This window comes from Dasypus novemcinctus, chromosome 13 (genome assembly GCF_030445035.2).
Source record: "Dasypus novemcinctus isolate mDasNov1 chromosome 13, mDasNov1.1.hap2, whole genome shotgun sequence".
NCBI classification, from domain to species: domain Eukaryota; kingdom Metazoa; phylum Chordata; class Mammalia; order Cingulata; family Dasypodidae; genus Dasypus; species Dasypus novemcinctus.
This window is the reverse complement of record NC_080685.1, coordinates 28,167,456-28,187,198: the sequence shown is the minus strand read 5'-3', so window position 1 is coordinate 28,187,198 and position 19,743 is coordinate 28,167,456. Positions and strand designations below refer to the sequence as shown.

At 39.9% G+C, this 19,743-nt stretch overlaps 1 long non-coding RNA gene across 1 annotated transcript in view; it reads right to left on the bottom strand.

Annotated features, from left to right (window-relative positions):
* Positions 1–1,722: 1,722 nt before the first annotated feature.
* LOC131273140 (uncharacterized) overlaps positions 1,723–19,743 on the bottom strand; it is a 99,941-nt gene continuing 81,920 nt past the window's right edge. The window contains exons 2-3 of the long non-coding RNA XR_009180302.1: positions 2,418–2,506; positions 1,723–1,977 (exon numbers count right to left, since the gene is read on the bottom strand). This is a non-coding gene — a long non-coding RNA (uncharacterized lncRNA). The remainder of the gene's footprint in view (positions 1,978–2,417; positions 2,507–19,743) is intronic.

Here is a 19,743-nt window from a genome sequence, read left to right as displayed (position 1 = left end):
ATCTGTAAAATTAAGGGTCTTGATAAGATGGTCTCTAAGTTACTTAGATCTTTACTTAAGTTTTGCTCCTTATGAAATTAGCTTCTGCCTTTTTTTCTGTTTGCCCTAGAGTTTGCAATTGCACCTGTAATTAATCACAGTCTATCTCCAAATAATATTATATGACTTCCTGTGGAGTGTAAGAACCTTACAAGGGTCTGCTGTTAATTTCTCCCTTCCATCCATTGTGTTAATATTGTCACAGATTTTACATATGCAATGAGCACATACTGTATCGTTAATACTTTTTCTTTATTCAATTAGCTGTTTGAACATTTAAAAGTAAGAAAAATAAAGTACTTATCTTTCTTTATAAAGTTTCTAGCCAACTTTCTGTTTGGCATCATATTCTTTCTGAGTAATGGACATCCTGTATTTCCTGTAGTAGAAAACTACTGGTAATGAATTATCTTCGTTTTTATTTCTCTGAAAAAGTCTTTATTTTTCCCTTATTTTGGAGACACAATTTTTCTGAGAATTGAATACTGGATTGGTGGTGTTTGCTTTCTGCATATTAAAAATGCAGTATTAGGGTTCTACAGAGAAACATAACCAACAATATATGAATATATTATTAAAGAGATTTAATTTAAAGAATTGGCCCATGAGTATGTGGGGTCTGGCAAGTCAAAATTTTGTATGGGAGATGGAAATATGTGAGGATGGGAAATTCCTCTAAGAGTTGAAGTCTTAGGTCCAAATTTCATAGGGGAAGTAGGCAAGCTGGAAATTCTGGCAATCGTTGATGCTGAGGTCTTATATTTGAAATCCTTGCAAGAGGTCAGCAGGCTGGAAACTCAGGGGGGAAAAGTATGTAGTATAATCTTGAGGTAGACTTTCTTCTATCTCTAGGTGTCTAAGTACTTTAGCTTTAAGCCATCCAATTGAGTGAATGAGGGTCACACATTACCAAGGATTACCTCCTTTACAAAAAATCAACTCATTGTAGATGATAGTTCCATCTACAAAACACTTCCATCAAGGCCAGTGTTTGACCAAACCACTGGACACCATGCCCTAGTCAAGGAGACACATAAGATCAACCATCACAGATGCCTCTCATTGTGTTCTTAATAATATACTTTATGATGAGATGTCTGCTCCAATTCTTTTTCCTCTATGTGTAAAGTGTCTCTTCTGATGCTAGTTGTCTTCAAGAATTTCTTTTAATCTTCGGTTCAGCATCTCTGGATATTTATGTTGTTTGGTGAGGTGAGGCAGGCTGAAGTCTGGCTGGCAAGCACAGCCGCGCCCAGTGGGGGATATGCGCAGCCCACCACTTGGGTGTAGGGCGGCTGCAACGGGTGAACTGCCCTCAGCCATGGAACGGGCGCACTGCCCTCGGCCCCGCCCAGGCAACCCACACTGGCTTGCTGATAGCCAGCAGGAGCTGCCTACGCTCACACCCCCCCTCCCACACTGTCAAGCCGCAGCACAAGCCGCACCATAAAAGGCAAGGAACTAGTCCCTACCAATCACTCCCAGCCCCGTTCCCCTTTCCCGCCGGTGCCGCCCCTTCACCAACCTAGAATCTGCCTCTTCCCCCCACCAACTGCTCGCCACCGCCAATCCAATCCCCCTTTGGCCACAGCCAATCAGTCCCCTGCTCACTCCCCTATAACCCTATATAAACACATGTACTTCCCTTAATAAATTAGACCTGCGTGCTCACCTCGTCTCCGTGGTGGTTTCTCCGCCCCGCGCCCTCCACGCCTGCGAGCCCCCGCAGGAGCCTAGGCCTCTCCTGCCCCGTCGTCCACCGGACAGGACATACCGACCGCAGTTTGGCATTTCCCAAAGTTCTTGGATCTGTTGTTTGTCTTAAAAATTATCCATCAGATATCCTGTACAGGACGATGGATGCTGAGTTAAGAAGTATTTATGTCTTGAAGTGGGCACAACTCTTCTCCTAGGCTTTTAGTGTGGGATATTGACAATCTAGATAGAACAGAAACTGAACTGAAATTGTTTTGTTCCTGTTGTTGCCATGACTACCTTAAATGCAGGGTTGACTTCAAATTCAGCTCATAGTAACATGTGTTCATAGAGATGGCTTGAACTTGGTGGGTCTTTCTCAATGTTCCTGTTCAATTCTCAGTTTTATACTTTCCCTGAATATTAGGCAGATGAGAACATGTGTCTCATTACATTAATTGCATCCCCCAGGAATAGATTGTTTATTTGTTACTTGATATTTAGTAGACTATTTAGGGGAAAAGATTGAGGGCACAGGGTCTCTCTTGTTGTGAGGGTCAGGAACATCATAGGGTAGGCACTGTGGAACCCATTCCTGAAAGATGGAGCTTTCTCAGTAGTCCTGTCTGTCTCCAAATGTTCAGGGATCTCTAATGTTCTTGGCCCAAGGAGGTAAATCTTACCTTCCTCCAGCCCTACTGGGTGTTCACATTTGTCCCAGGGGTTACATGGCTTGTTATTCTCTCCCAGCAGCTGATGACTTTTGTTCAATCTGGGGATTTGGAGGGAACGAACTAGATGGGCCTCTGTCTTTCACATACTCATGGTGACTGTTACCCACTGTCAGACCCCACCACAAGGAGCCTTCTCTAATCTTTCAACCTGCCCCCAAATCTTCTCATGAACACGAGATGAGGTAAGTATAGAAGAGACTAAGGGTGGATGCAAAGCCTCTGCGTGAGTACCGTGAGTTCTAGGCTTTCATGCTTTCCTACACTTAACCTTATAAAATTGGTTTTAAAATGTAGCTAAATTCTTCTTCCCAGCCTCTATGGCTCTCAGCATCTCTTCCTCCCTTGTTCTGATCCAGGTAACCTTGGAATCACAAACTGTGTCTCCTTGGAGGCACCTGTCTTTACTTAGATTTCATGCTACTCGGTTACGCTGTGACATCCCTTCTTTAATAGGCTCAATAAAAGTTATAGTTTTGTGGACTATACCACTTTTGCTGTTTTTAGATTAGGAGCAACATATTTTCCAGATTTCTGAATCCTAGCAGAGACCAGAAGCCAGACAATAAAACTTTTGGTATAAACATATCAAGTTGGCACCTGCTAAACTGCAGAAGAACCTGCCTGGCCTCACATTAAATAGAGACGATCTAAATTAATTAATATTTGTACATTAATAATACAGCTTAGTTATTATGGGTAGTTATTATTTTGACGTGTAAACAGTTGTTGACAAGACAGTCTAGACCATTGGATACATTTTCTCATTTATTTTTTGTATCAATCTTTTGAGGTGATATTATTATTAGTGTTATTATTATAATCCTAATATAGGGTTGAGAATCTTAAGCTTTAGGAAGGTTACAAAATCATTTAAGGTCACATAATACAAAATGTTACTTAAACATTGGAAAATGGAAAACCACCAAGAATGGATTAAGTTACGTAGGGGAAACCAAGGAAAAATAATTGTAAAATATGAAAGGAAACCTTACAAATGGATATAGCCCAGATATTGAATCATTTGTGAAGAATTTCTAGAGAAAATTGGCTGTCTCAGGGCCATGCAGTCCACAGAGACCTGGTCAATAAGTGAATCTGTACAACCAGGAGCCATAAGGAGAGCCCCCAGGCAAGACTCTAGGGGTCTTGAAAGGTGATGGATGATATTGCTGCCTTATTAAGTCTATTAATGGTCAAGAAGAGAGGCCTAATGACCAAAGACTAGAGGAAAGGCAGAACCAAATAAAAAGTATAATTTTGCTAAAGAGGTAAGACATGCTCATATGCTGGGCTTGGAAAATATCATCATTGCCATCCCTGGGCACAAAGCTGGATACTGGGTAAGGGGGTGATGGGGAAACAAGGTTTATATAGACAGAACCTGGAAAACTGGGGAGCTGGGAGATGCCGTCCACATCAACTTTCAGTAAAGAACTGCTTGTGCTTCTCATTTGCCACCTGACACAGATTCTCCCTCCTAAGCGAAGGTCTCAAGTGACTCACTGTAGGCACATTCCCTGGTAAGGAGGATGATGTAGAAGGAAGTTCATGATAATAGTGGGAGTATGGCAAGTCATTTTTGGATTTGCATGCAGATGGTATTTTGTTTGAGAAACAAATGCATCATCCCAGTTCTACCTGCACGAGACTGTCTGATCCGTATAAAAGGACTTTTCACCACGAGGCTCTCATCCTCAGTTTGTAAAGGACTGGCTTGGAGACTCTGGTGAAACACTGGAAGATGCTTTTGGGCAGTTGGTGGAATAAGAATCTGAAGTGGAGGTAGAAAAGATGATTGCTTTGTAGAATGATATTGATGCTTTGTGGAAAAAAAGAGGATGGTTAGTGAGATGGGAGCAGGTATAATTATATAATATTTTAGGTGTTTTTTTGTGGGAGACCATAAGTCAATGTAGGAAATAATGTTAAAGTGAGAGCCTTATATGGAAAAAGAATAAGGAAAAAGAAATGATGTCCCACCCCATATTTCAGTTCTTTTTAAAATGTTTGTTTCCCTGCGTGTTTGCCATTGAGAACTTGATCTGAGCTTTGAAATTCAGAATTAGCAGGCTGGACCATTTTTAGAAATGGCAGAATAAGGGATGCCAGAAAATATTACATGATGATGGGAAGATTTACTAAAGACAAGGAAGAAAAGTTACAGTAATGAAGATTTTGTTGAAGATCAAGGTGAATCATTGGAGTCAAGAGGAATATTACTCCAGGCTGTTTCAAGGATGTGAGCAGGGTACAAGACCAAAAGCCAAATATCAGTAATGTTCATATGCACAGAGAAAAATCTATTACAGTCACAGTAACTAAAACAGCATGGTATTGGTACAAGAACAGACATATATTCCAATGGAATCAAATTGATATCTAAGAAATCAACCCTCACATTTATGCACAACTGATTTTGGACAGTATGACAAAGACATCTCAACTGGGAAAGAACAGTCCCTTTAACAAATGTTGCTGGGAAACTGATTCTACATTTGAAAAGCAAGGAGGACCTCTACCTCATACCTTATATACAATACAAATCTATATAGTTCAAAGACCTAAATATAAGAGCCATAACTATCAAACTCCTAGAAAAAAAGCACAGGGAAGCATCTTCAGGACATGTGTTAAGTAATGGTCTCTTAGATTTTTTGCCTAAAACACAAGCAACAAAAGGAAAAATAGATAAATGGGATCGCATAAAAATAAAACCATTTGTACCTTAAAGGACTTTTTCATGAAAGTAGACCAGCAAACTACACATGAAGAAAATATTTGGAAGCTACATATCTGATAAAGATTAATAGCAGAATACATAAAGAAATCCTACAATTTATCAAGATAAAGGCAAAAAACTAATTTAAAAATGGGCAAAGTACTTGAACAGACGTACCTCCAAAGAAGATATACAAATGGCCAGAAAACCCAATAAAGATGCTCAACATTATTAGCCATCAGGGAAAAGCAAATCAAAACCATAAAGTGATAGCATTTCACACCCATTAGAATGGCTACTCTTAAAAAGAGAGAGAATAACAAGTGTTGGAGAGGATGCAGAGAAATAGGGGACAGCCATTCATTGCTGTTGGCAATGTAAAATGGTGCAGCCACTGTGGAGGACAGTTTGAGGGTTCCTCAGAAATCTAAGTATAAAACTACAATATGACCCTTCAATCCCACTACCAAGTATATACCCAAAAGAATTGAAAGTAAGGACTCAAAAAGATATTTGCACACTGATCTTCATAGTGGCATTATTAAAAATTGACAAAAGTTGGAAGTAACCCAAGTTTCCATCAACTGATAAATAGATAAACAAAATGTTGTATAAATACAATCCAGTATCATTCAGCCTTAAAAAAAATGATGTTCAGATCCATGTGACCCATGGATGAACCTTGTAAACATCATGTTGAGTGAAATAAGTCCAACACAAAAGGACAAATATTGCATGATCTCATTAATTTGAAATAATTTGAATAAGCAAAGTCATAGAGTCAGAAGTTAAAATATAGGTTACCAGGGTATGGGTGGGCATAGGGAATGATGGAAGTTAAGGCTTAAAATCTACAGTGTTCCTATTTGGATTGATGAAAAAGTTTTCATAACAGATGGTGGTAATTTAGCACAACATTGTGAATGTAATTAACAGCACTGAAATACACGTAATTGAATGTGATTACAAGGGGAAATTTTAGTTTATATAGATAGTAACAGAATACATTTTTTTTTAAATCTCTGGAACTACACTACATAAAGAGTGGACCCTAAGTGAAAACATGGACTACAACTTGTTGTGCAATTATAAAAACATGCCATCATCAATTGTAACAAATTTTCTACACCAAAACAAGTTGTTCATAATAGGGTGGTATATGGGAATCCCATATGCATGATTGTTCTGTAAATCCACAACCACTCTATTAAGAAAATATAAATGTGTGACAAGTGTTTTAGTTTGCTAAATGCTGCCAATGCAAAACACGAGAAATGGTTTGGCCTTTATTATGGGAATTTATTTATAAAGTTCTGTGGCTGTGAAAATTCCCAAATCAAGGCATCATTTGAGATGCTTTCTTTCTTCACCTGATTCAAGCCTCTAGCCTCTGGAACCTCTCTTTCTGGGCAGCTTGGGGTTTCTCTTTCTTGCTGCTGCAGGTGATCCTGGAGTCTTCTCTCACATGGAAAGGTAAAGTTGCAGCTCTTTTTGTCTGTGTGTCTCTGCTTTCAAGCCTCTATTTACATAACTCCAGCAAGAGGGCCAAGACCCAACCTGGGTCAAGCCTCACTCACAGAGAAAAGGTGGCATTGGAGTGGGAAAAGTGGACATGGTGGCTAATGGGTATGGGGAATGGCAGGAAGAGACGAGATGGGGAGGCGTCTTTGGGACTTGGAGCTGCCCTGGATGGTGCTTCAGGGGCAATCACCGGACATTGTAAATCCTCACAGGGCCCACTGGATGGAATGGGGGAGAGTATGGGCCATGATGTGGACCTTTGACCATGAGGTGCAGAGGTGCCCAGAGATGTACTTACCAAATGCAGTGGATGTGTCATGATGATGGGAATGAATGTTGCTGGGGGGGGAGTGGTGGGGTGGGGGTGGTGGGGTTGAATGGGTCCTCATATATATTTTTTAATGTAATATTTTTACAAAATCAATAAAAATAAAAAAATAAAAAAAAAACAGTCAAAGGCTCCCCAACTGAATCCAATCCAATCAAAGTGTCCCAAACCCACAGGTATGGATTAACTGCAAGAACATGATGATTTCTGGGATTCACAGAGAAGTTTCAAACTGTCATAGCAAGTATAGAAAAATGTTAAACCTAATTGTTAAATGATGGGGTGTGAATTAAATCCATAAAGGAAAACCAGTTGCGTATCCATCATATAGTCAAAATGGTTTTAAGTCTGACAACAACTGATTTCAAATGGCAGAGCACATAGAAATTCTCCTACACATCTGGCAAAAATTTTACAGGTACAAATGTTTTTGTCATTATCCATTGAAGTTTAATAAGTATATAATTCGTTTCTCCTCCTGGCAATATACGTTAAAGAAATGTGTGCATGTATACATTAGCAGACGTGAAGAAAATGTTCATAACAGCGTCAAACTGAAGCAAAGCCCATCAACGATAGAATAATAAATGTATTGTTCTTACAATGATAGACTAGCAAGCAATAGTGAAAAGAGCTAGTGAAAGACCATGGATCAATTTTAAATGATACCTTAATATAAAGTTCAGTGAAGGCAGAAAGACATAAAAGATTGCATATAGTAAGATTCCATTTATAAAATTACAAATACAGTAAACTATTTAGATGCCTAAATGGATGGGTGAATATAAAGAGAAGTAAGGTACAGTCAGGATACTGGGTTCTTCACCGGTGGGTAGGGGGATTGTGATTAATTAGAGACACCTGGGTTCTTTATGGAGCCCTGGTAATGCTCCCTCAAGTTTGTGAGCAGGTCCATGGAGTCTATTTAAAATTGTTAATTCAATACTGCTATATATTATGAATTTTCTTTGTCATTGTGTTATATTTCACAGTAAAGTTTCATTTAAGAAAGTGAAATGGAGGAGAAAGAGGAGGAGAAATAGAAGAAACAGAAGAAAAAATAAAATAATAATAATAAGCTGCCAATTATTACCCTAGACCACCTTCACCTTCAAGAGCTGAGCGTTAATGAAAAATTATCTGGAGTCATTCAGTATAACCTGTGTAACTCTATCTTCATCAATTATTTTCAGAACTTGAACCTAAATCTTTGCTCCATGTGCAATGCAGCAGGACTTTAACCAGAATGAATTGATCTAATTTCCCTTTAAATTGGGGAAATCAACAGGCATTCCTTCATTTCATAGGCCTTTCAAAATAATCCTTCCAATTATCCAAATGAATTTTAATTATCTCACGGTTAGTTAAATCCATTTTGGAAATACATTTGAAGAACTATACACACTTTTAGTCTAAATGCTACAAATATCATTAACTTTATTATATCTTATGTAAAAGCAATTATATGATAGCTGAAACTTACGTAGAAGCAACATTTTGTTCCTTTAATCAACAGCTCATTATCACCATCGAACTTAGAAAATACTTCCCATGGCCTACAGCTGCTGTCATGATATGGCCCCTGTGATCTCAGCAACCTCAGTGCCTCCCACTCTTGCCTCGCTCCCTGCTCCCAAGTCTCACAGGACTGTTTTCTCTTCCTTGGCTGTGCCTTTGCATATGCTGTGTCCTCTCTTTGGCACACTCTGTCCCCAGATATCACCATGAGTAGCTTCTAGCTCTTGTAAATTCTCTGTCCAAATGTCTGATTTCCCAGCAATCTTTGCAAGAGTGTGTTCTCCTCATCCCAACTTTTCCTTCCTATTTTGCTTTATTTTTATTCCTGTAATGGGTCACTTACTGGATTTATATTATATATCTTCATATCTGGTGATTGATGCATTGTCTGTATAGCTCACGAGGCAAGGAGTTTGTTTGGTCTCCATAGTACACATTCTCAGTACATAAAATACTCCCTGCCATAAAACAGGCAATCAAAAGCATTTGTAAATGAATGAAGGAATTAGTATGAGTACACTGGGCTGAAGTCACCATCCTTTCCTACTTTTCACAGATGAAGAGCCTGAAGTTGAAGGATTTCAAGTATTTTTTTCAAAATCACAGGCACTAAAAATGAGTTGAATTTGGTTAAAACCAATAAAAGTGATGTACCCAATGTTCAAGACATTTTCACTTAAGATTGAGTACAGTGATGGCAGAGCCTGAATCTAATAATTCAACAGACAGAGAAAGGAATGTTCATCTGAAGGAAGTAAAAGTACAGACTAAAAACAAAATTAATATGGGTTCAACCATGAAACGTGCTTTATTGGAGAAGAAAAGTTACAATTGCTCACAGGACAGAAAGCAATGCCTAGGTCTCAGACAGACAGAAGGCGGAAAGAGAATAGGCAATGCCATATCGCAAGCATGTAGACCTTGATCCTGGCGTCTGTATTCTAGCAGCATGAAATCAATTTCAGGAAGTAAGCCTCTTTTCTGTCAGCTGTAATCTAGATGGGAGGTTGAGGAAAGTGGAGTCTGTCACCACAGTTGAGGAAGGATGGTGTTCTGGAAGTGGGAAGAGCCACTGGATCTTGTTGTTTCATGGTCCCGATGAATCCTGGTGTTGTTACATGCTCTTAGGTGGACATTGTTGGCAAGGCTGGGGTGGGCATGGCTCAGGACACTTCAGTGGTGGGCATGGCGGTGGACACACTGGAGGTGGGCATGGCTCAGGACACTTCGGGGGTGGGCATGGCGGTGGACACACTGGAGGTGGGCATGGCTCAGGACATTTAGGGATAAACACGGGAGGTGGCTGACAGGGCTGCTTGCACTGTTGCTGCTGGTAAGACATCTTTCCTGGGTGTCAGGGAATCTGATAAGAAAACAGGTTATAGCCTTCATTAGAGAGACATTTCTGACTGTTAGCTGGGCCATAAACTCTCTAGTGTCTCAGCATTCACTTTGATCCTTAAAATATTGTCTTTATGATTCTGTGTAGTTTTTCACCCTATCCTTTTAGGACTTCCTGCCCTTAGCTGTTCAGTCTTTTCTGTCAAATCTCCTACTTAACCAGTTTTTAAAGACAAAACTGCCTAGAGGCAGGAGCAAGTGTTATGTGAATGTAAATATACTGTCTAGATGAGAAGAGCCCAGATAATAAAATTCCAACCAATTCCCAAACAAGTCTCTACTTAAATCATCTCCTATAGGTCTCCGGTTATAGGTTTTACTAAGCTGACCCTGTTACTGAGCTATGCGTTGTAGGAGGAAATATACAGGTTTAAACCCAGCACCCAAGGGGAATGCACTCTGAGAGGAATATGTTAGAACTGATGTGGAGCCAGGAGCAGGACAGCATCTCCTATATCTTAATTCAATTTAAGTCTAAGTGTGTCCTTTGACTTCACGTCCCTCAGTACCTTCAAGATAGCCTGCCAAATGCCAGTTAAAATACTTTGCAATTATTTTTACCCCCAAACCTCATCATCTTCTTTTCCCCATATATAAGCATTATTTGGTAACAACAAAGCATCATTTCTGCTCTGACCCTCAGTTTAACTCTAAGACCATCCAGAATGTCTTCTAAGATTTGTACTCACCAAAGTCTCCGAAGAGGATCTACAACTGAGTGTCAAGACGATGGTATCTCTGTGGTAGAATGTCCCTTTATAAGGGCCAGTTGGCCCCACAGAGGGGAACATCCCAAGATGGGAGGATGCACTTATTTCCCAACCAAAATACCATCTGCTTGCAATTCCAAAAATGACTTGGCACACTCCCACTGTTATCATGAACTTCCTTGTCTGTGATCCTCCTTGCCTGACGAAATACACAGTGATCCACTTGAACCTTGTCTCAGACAGCTGAGCTAGAGTCATGTGGCAATGGGAAACATGGGATATTCTATGGCAACCGAGATACTTTTCTATAATCAGAGATGGTGCTTTTCTATTCCCCAGCTTCCCAAGCATCCTGGATTTGAAGCTTTCTACCCCATTCAATTTCACCTGTCTAGGAGCCAGCTTTGCTCCCTGTGATGGTAGAGATCAGCTGTGCTAAACATGAAATTTAAATCTGGCCATATGTTAATCCTCACCCTCTGTTTTCTTTATGTCTAACTTACGCTTTACCAAGACCTACTGGTGCTAGGTTTTCCTTGACAATTAATTGACTTGACCACGGCCACAAGGTTGAATCTCCGTTTCTTAGGTGCTGGCAATCCCATGCTGGCTATGGGATTTCTATACTGCTCCATTTATGGGATTCAACAAAGCAATACCATCTCTGTTTTCTAGACCACAAGCGTCACCTGCTGGGGCCCTATCTAAAGGGTCACATTTGCAGATTTACACACCGACCAGGTCTTTGTGGCCCTCATAACCATGAGTCACTTGCAGTGTATCAGAAGCCCAAAGTCATCTTCTTCCATTTTCTTTTAAAAAAAAAAAAGGATTCAGTGTCTGTACTGCACCCATTTAGAAGCTTGCACTATTTCTCTTACATAACTTGATTGGCTCCTTTAACATTTATTATCTGTTCAAATGGCATTTGTTAAGTTTTTTATGCTTTCTTAGCACACTAAAGGAATGAAGCTCTGTAAGCTGTTTATCACACCATCATTTAATTTATGGATATTCTTACCTAAATAAACAACATATGGTTAGCACAGAACCCATTCATAATACCTTAATTTACTGAACCAAAATAATACCTCACTTAGTATTACTCAGTGCCCCTCTTGGAGAAAACTCTAACTGCTGGGGTTCTCAGACATTTGCAACACGACTGCTCTGTAACATGAAATATTTATTAACCTTCCTGAAGATGAGTTTCCACAGCTGTGAATTAGAAATAATAATGGTGCCTAACTTAAAAATTGTGCTGTAAAAACTCAAATGCCTAACATAAAGCATATTACATGGTAGGTCTTCAAGAAATGCAAGCTCTGAAGTTTTTTTAAAAAGAATAACTAATCATAATAACTCATCAATAATTTCAAAAATTATCTAAAGATTTAACAAAGAACGGCTGTATTTGTAGTAAAGGCTTTCCAGCTGAAATCCTTGATGCGCTTTCCCCTTCCCTCCCGCTGGACCCCCTGCTGTTTAGAATCCCAGCATGCCAGCGCCCTGGGAGCCTGCGCGAGGAGTTGGAGCAGGAGCACAGCTGTTAGGTCCCGAAAGATGGTGAACTACGAGTGGGCAAGCAAAGCCAGAGGACACTCTGGAGGAGGCTCGGAGTGGTCCTGACTTGCAAATCCTGAGCATAGGGGCAAAAGACTAATGGAGCCACCTGGTGCTTTTTCACCGGACACCCACGCAAGTTTGTTTTTGTTGTTGTTGATGATATTTCCCTTTAGAGGTCTTGGAGTAAATCATCTCAACCGGGTTGCCCGGTGGAGCCGGGTGTGGAATGTGCGTGCTCAGTGAGCCGCTTCTGGTACGCAGAAAGGCCCTGGGGGTGAGCGGCAGGTCATTAGGGTGCCCGTGCCCACGTGCTTTGACCGGGAGAGACGGTGGAGTCCTCCCACTAGGGCCCACCCACTGCCTCAGGGGCCATTGCACGCCTTGGGCTTTTTTCCCAGAAAAACGTTGTGCGGCATCTGCAGTGCTTCGACCTTGACTGGGTTGGTCTGGCGGAGAAAGAGTAAAAAAATAGTATGCTTTTAACCCCGTTGAGAGGAATTAAGGGAAAGGGATTTGAAGAAGTAGTAATTTAACTTTGAGTCCTGCTTCTAATCTCATTCTCAGCATTTGGGGGGAACAATTTAAGGCCATTTGGTCCTCCTTAGTAATCGGAAACTAAACAATTTAGTCATCTAGAGTGCTATTTAGAAACAGATTATTTCAGGGATGCCGGAAGATACAGGGATACTCTTGAGATGGGTGAGATGCTTTCACAACATTCCATTTGATGTTGAAATTCTAAGAATTAGAGGTGATGCCTGGTGGAAGAAGGGAATTATCAAGCATGTAAATAAAAACAGCTCTATCAACAAAATTTTCTATTTGTTTTACTTTACCTCATAAATCACTAATGGATTCCAAAGTTATTTTAATCTATAGTTTATATGGATTATCATTTACATTTGATAAAACAAGGGAAGATCAGGCTTTCTTAAGAAAATGTGATTTGCCAATTTTAGAGAGATAGATGATCATTTCTTGATAAACAGAGAAAGCAACTAAAGGAGAGGTGGTCCTCACTTGTCACAAATAGTGGGGTACTTAAGTCATTACTTCTGTATAATTAAATCTCTGAAAACCATATGATTTCTACATGAGGGTTATTAGATATTACTAGAAACTAGTGCCTAGGGTTGTCTCAGAAATGGAGTTGAGTATTAGGGGTTAGGAGTAGAAAAGAGACTAACTTTTCACTGCATGACCTTTTTTTACCTTTTGAGTTTTTGTACAATGTGTATTTTTAAACTATTGATATAAGCTATTTAAATATTCAAAAATATTTAAATAAAGAAGTCTGTGCATAAATACTGTGTTAGCAAATTGGCATGATATAGATTAAGTTTTAATCCAGACTGTGTCTTAATTAGGTGTATAAGTTTGAGAAATTTTCTTGAAATGTCTCCACTTCAACTTTCACAGCAGTAAAGAAGTAGATTTTAGTTAAATTCAATAAAACAAGAAATTACAAATTACAAAGAAATTGTTTCATTTACCACTGAAGTGTGAAAACGGAGAGGGGAAATTATCAGGGACACTGCTGAACTTCATTGTAATATTTTTCTACTGTTTGATTTGATTTTTAGCCATTAATATCTTTAACAACAAACATACTAGCACAATCCCAAAGGTCCTCCCACCCTCTTTCAGAGCTGACCATCTACCTGTGCCCTTGGTCTCAGCTTCTCTCACCTCAGAGCCTTGCTTCTTAGCCATCTATGTTTGTGTCATTTTACTCAACTTATCCTGCTTTGATGGCACATCACTACCAACCTATAAGGAAATTTAAGTCTCTCTCACTGTAAAGTCTATCCTTTGGACCTGAGATCCTATCTGGTTTCAGTTCAACAGCTGTCATCCCTTCTTAGTCAAATATCATGGAAGCTTACCTACATTTCCTGGCTCCTCTGCTTCACCTCTCGTTTACAACTCAACACACTGCGATCGGCTTCAGCCCCACCATTCTACTACAACTATTCCTTCTAAGGTCTAAAATAGCTTTCTAACTGCCAGATAAAACGAGTATTTCCCAGTTTTCATCTTCCTGCACTTCTCATCTACATTTCACAATATTAATCACTCCATCTTCTTTCAATTGTATATCCGTTGGTTTCCATGACACCCATTTTCCTGATTCATCTATCCTTGTGCTAGGTCTTTCTTACCTTTGGTCTGAACTTCTCCCTTCAAATACCAAATGGATTTCCCTGAAACCTGTCACAAGGCATTTACCAGTTTATGCATTCTCCAGTACTAATCCCAGCCACTCCTATGGTTTCAACAACCATAAAACTGCTGTTAACTCACACATCTACATTCACAGCTCAGAGCTCATTTGAGACTTAGATATCCCCTTGCTTGCTGGGTACATGTAACCATCTATGCTCCAAGTATTAACAAACTGTTCATCTCTACCACAGACAAGCTGCACCTCCAGTATTCACTATTTTGCATAACTACAGCCACCCAGTAATTTAAGTAATCTTGACTTTTTTTTCCCCCTCCATACATGTTACTTATCCAATCAAACACCTAGCCAAACCAGTTTTATCTCCTAAATATTTCTGGAATGCATTTAATCCCTTCTATGCTAACTTCCACAGCCCTAATTCAAGGCTTCCTCATCTCTTGTTCAATTATTACTGTGACTTCTTAACTTATTTCTCTTTCCCAGCCTTGTTTGATTCAAACCCATCTGCCACATTGCAGTCAGAGTGGTCCATTAAAAAGTCAAATCTATGTCACTTGCATGACTAAGATACTTCAACTTACAAGGAAAAGTCAGAGATCCAGTACACAGCCCTTCCCTCCCTTCTAGCGACTTTCCTTCTTTTTTTTTTTTTTTTTTTTTTTTTTAGATAATATGCTTTATTATATCCAGGGCCTTTTCTCTATGGAATGAAAAGCACAAAAGGATAACACATTCAGACTTGTACAATTAATAAATAATAAAATTGCATTATTGATCATAGAATTACCAATTTCCATATTTTTTTTTATTAATTTTTTTATTTTTTATTGACTTTGTAATAATATTACATTAAAAATATATATGTGAGGTCCCATTCAACCCCACCCCCCCACCCCCCCCTCTCCCCCCCCCCCAACAACACTCGTTCCCATCATCATGACACATCCATTGGATTTGGTAAGTACATCTTTGGGCACCTCTGCACCTCATATACATTGGTTCACATCATGGCCCATACTCTCCTCTATTCCATCATGTAGGCCCTGTGAGGATTTACAATGTCCGGTGATTACCTCTGAAGCACCATCCAGGGCAGCTCCATGTCCCAAAGACGCCTCCACCTCTCATCTCTTCCTGCCTTTCCCCATACCCTTTGTCCATTATGTCCACTTTTCCCAATCCAATGCCACCTCTTCTATGTGGACACTGGATTGGTTGTGTCCATTGCACCTTTATGTCAAGAGGAGGCTCAGATTCCACCTGGATGCTGGATGCAATCCTCCCATTTTCAGTTGTAATCACTCTAGGCTCCATGGTGTGGTGGTTGTCCTTCTTCACCTCCATCTTAGCTGAGTGTGGTAAGTCCAATAAATCAGATTGTAGGTGCTGGAGTCTGTTGAGGCTCAGGATCTGGCTATCACATTGTCAGTCCAGAGATTCAAATCCCCTAAATATATCTTAAACCCCAACATTAACTGCACCTCCAGCACATTAGCATGAAAGTCTTATGAAGGGAGATCCCATCTGAGTCCAGATTCATCACACATAAACACCATTTCCAAAGAGGGGCCATCTGCCCTGGTAGTTAACCCCATCGGCCATGACCATAACTCCCATGGGTCTCTTTAGCCCTCAAAGGAACCAATATCTGGGGGTTGTATCTGCTTTATCTGTCTCTCTGACTCTGCTCAGTTGTGCATGAGGGCAAACCTTCTGCCAGCCTCCAGACTCTTTTTTAGAAACTCGTAGCCATATAAACTCCTTTCTCCTTTCCATTTCCCCCTTACTTTAGGTCAAACAGCATTTTAAAGTCATGGTATTTTATGTAGACATGGATATTCTGCTGATCCGCATTGAACCTTCCGTATAAGGTCATTTTCCAGTTGCATCATCAGTTGGTAGTTGATAGTGGTCCCTCGTTGCCAGGGAGGCTCATCCCCGGGTGTCATGCGACGTTCCTTCTTACTCCATGCCTTGAACTGCATGCTGTTACAAGATGAAACTCCTTGTAATTGTTATCACACACCATTTCTTTCCTCTCCTTAGTGCATTTATTCACTATAACGACAATATACCTTCTACTCACTATTTTTGCCTAGCTAATGTCTATATAATTCTCAAGAAAACCATCACTTTAATTAAAAGCCTTTCTGGATCCCTTCCCCCATCTGAGTTCAGTGGACTTTCTACTCATCTTCTTCTCACTCGAGTCTGCAAGCTCTTTGAACAGTGAGAAGGCAAGTTTCAAAGCAAATAGCAATTGAAGGAGGTTCATTCTCTAGAATGCAACCCTCAATCCCCCTGAACCTTGAAATTCTGCCCTTGGCCTTGTATTTTCTAATTTCCTAATCCATTGGGCTAAAGTCCTGTTTTACCAAGTCTTTACCTTTCTATGCACTTTCTATGAACTACCTGAACCCTGCCACGGGGTCATAGTTCCAAGTTACTTTTCTAAATGTCCAGTCAACAGCTCTACCTAGATTCTCATAGCACTTGAATACAGTGTTCTCAATCAATATCCATCTCCATCCCTCATAACCCTGCTTCTATTGTGGGGCAACAAAATTCTTTAATAACATTTATTTTGCCTCTTAGGGTCTAAAATTTGAAGTTATCTGAAATACCCCATCTTTCTTAACCCTCAATAAACAGTGTCAATACAATTTTACACCAGCATAAAGTAGCATCAATAATAGCAATATTATTGGAAAGGAAACTTTTTAATCTAAGATGGGATTAATTCAAGTCCCTCTCATTTAGTTTCTTATTTAACACTGAGTTATAAAATACTTTAGTTATCAAATGCATTTTTCAAATAATAATCATTTTTCTTAAATATGATTTTAAAATGTCAGAAAATGCTCTTTGATAAATAAGGTTTGATACAAAAAAAATCATCCACAAAGGATGACAATAGAGATTACCTAAGTGCCCTTGGAGATAAAAAACACAGAGGTCCCTGTGACAGGTCAACTCCTGCAACAGCTTGGCTGCACCATGAAGAAAGCGAGAAAAGGATGAACTAGGGTGAAGGTGAACATGCTGGGAAATTTTTCCCAACTAGCAACTATATCCCTGGAGACAGTCAATTAGTCAGTTAGTCCAAAACACCTAAGCTAAGGCCACTGGTGAAGAGAAGCTCATGAAAGTAGCCTGAAGAGGGAAGAGGAAGAGCAAGTGACTCTGTTATTTAAAATGACTTATACCAAGTACATATAACAGATTTATAAATTCAGACTAGAAACAGAAGTTGTGGGATTAGATTTACTCCTTCTACACAAAAGTCTTCTCACTGATGCAAATGTTTTTGGAAAACTCTTGATCAATCAAGTTGATCCAAGATAAAATTACTTAGGTCCTCTGAGTACAGGCAATTGAAGATTCTGATGAGTAGGATGGCTCTGCCTGGCAGAAGGAATATTCATCCCATGGATTCTTGATAAGATCCCATTGAGCTGAGAAGTCTAGCATATGTGGAAAGTCAGCATTCAGAGTAAGATTTGAAGAGGAAAAGGAGATGGATTGATGGGTGAATGGATGTATGGAGGGATGGATGGATGGATGGATGGACATATAGGTAGATCCTAAATAATGATGCATACTGAACCAGCAGAATAAATAGGATAGCCTAAGTTAAAGGGAGTTTAAAGGTCATGTGGTCCAAACACAGAGGAAGACTACAACATAGGATAAAACTGAAGTCCCTGATTCATGACAGGCATTGAATACCGACTAGGAGACTCATAAATCATAGTTATAAAGTTGATACTACCAGCCTTTTCCTAATACCAAACTGCAAGTAGATGTACCTGGAATATATCCATAGCATTATATTATTTATTTTCCCAAGGCTCCTTTGGTCCAGGAATTAAAGGGCAAGTATATAAAATGTCTTGAGAACACAGTATGTATCAGAGTGTGGAAGAGCTAGAAACAAACTAAAAGGAGTCTAAGGTGATGAGAGTCTTGGAAATATAGCTTAAAGGGAAATCAGAGGTCTATGACCTGGTTGATGAGCAACATCATCTTGCAGTTCTATTGGTGTCTCAGTGACTGCATAAGATTTATTTCAAATGAATCTTGTTTGGAGATTAAAAACCAAGGTCTCACTCTGAGGACCTTTGAGAGTGTGAGGCACAGGCTCCATGTTTCCTCCAGTAGAAATTCTTGGGGGCAGCTCTGACTCAGAACTGAACATCTTTCTTGTTCTGTGTTGAACCACTGTCCTTAAAGCTGCACAGTACAACACTTTATTTCTGTTTCAACTTCAACTGTTTGGATGAAGCAACTAAATCTCTTACTTACCCAAGTCTCCTCTTTCCCAGTCAGTCATCGTCAGGATCACACATGGCATGATTTTAGCCCCTTCCGTGCCTGGTCTCCCTCCTTGTACATATATTCTGGATGGTTTCAAAGGGAAGACCCAGAGAACTGCTGCCAACCTGTGTCTGAGTGGAGCATTTCCATGGACAGCCTCAGGGAGAACCAGCTTTCGGTCCCACCTTGTACCATGGAAGTTCCAGTTGTAATATTACTTCTGGTTATGGGAGAGGGGAAGTGAAGATTTTTAGTCATTGAGAGTGAAGAAGGTATTGAATGCTTGTGAGCCTTTCCACTCAGGCTATGTAAGTTAGTCTCTTAGGCTTCTACTGTTTAACTGAGAAAGAAACCCCTGTAAAAAGCTTGTTTCCACAAACTTTTTGTGATTGTTGTTCCTGTTGTTCTCACCAGGAAGTGTTCCTAAGAGCATCAGCAGCAACAACAACAAGAAAAATTACCCTCTCCTCCCTTTTCCTTGACAACTAAGCTCTGGCCATGTATCCTCAAGTAAATAGCACTGCTCCCCAGGGCAGCAGGAGATGAGCCAATAAACAGAAGTGACATATTTGCTGTCATCCTCCTCATAATCTCCAGCTCATAGGGCTGAAGAACCCAAGAACAGACGAGTGATTTTAGTCATCAGTTGTCCCATGTTTTCTCGCAGTATCAACATCTGTAAGAACAAAGATGGATTCTGGGTATGATGAAAGAATAGTCCTCCTCAAAACTTCCCTGAATCACTGATGACTTCAGCACAAAGACTGGAAATATCCTGATGTGCACAGCACTAAAAGTTCTGTCTTGTTGGACTCGAACTGAAAGGGAAGGAATAGTAGAGGAGGAAGATTGAGAGACAGGCATCCATTAGAACCTAAAGGACCTTACAAGTTATGCTAAGAAAGTTGCCCTTTATTTTGTAGGAAATACAAAGCTGCATAGGATTTTAAACAGGGAAAGCAAATCTGCAGTTTAATAACACTGTGGAAAATGGAGAAGCCGAGGCT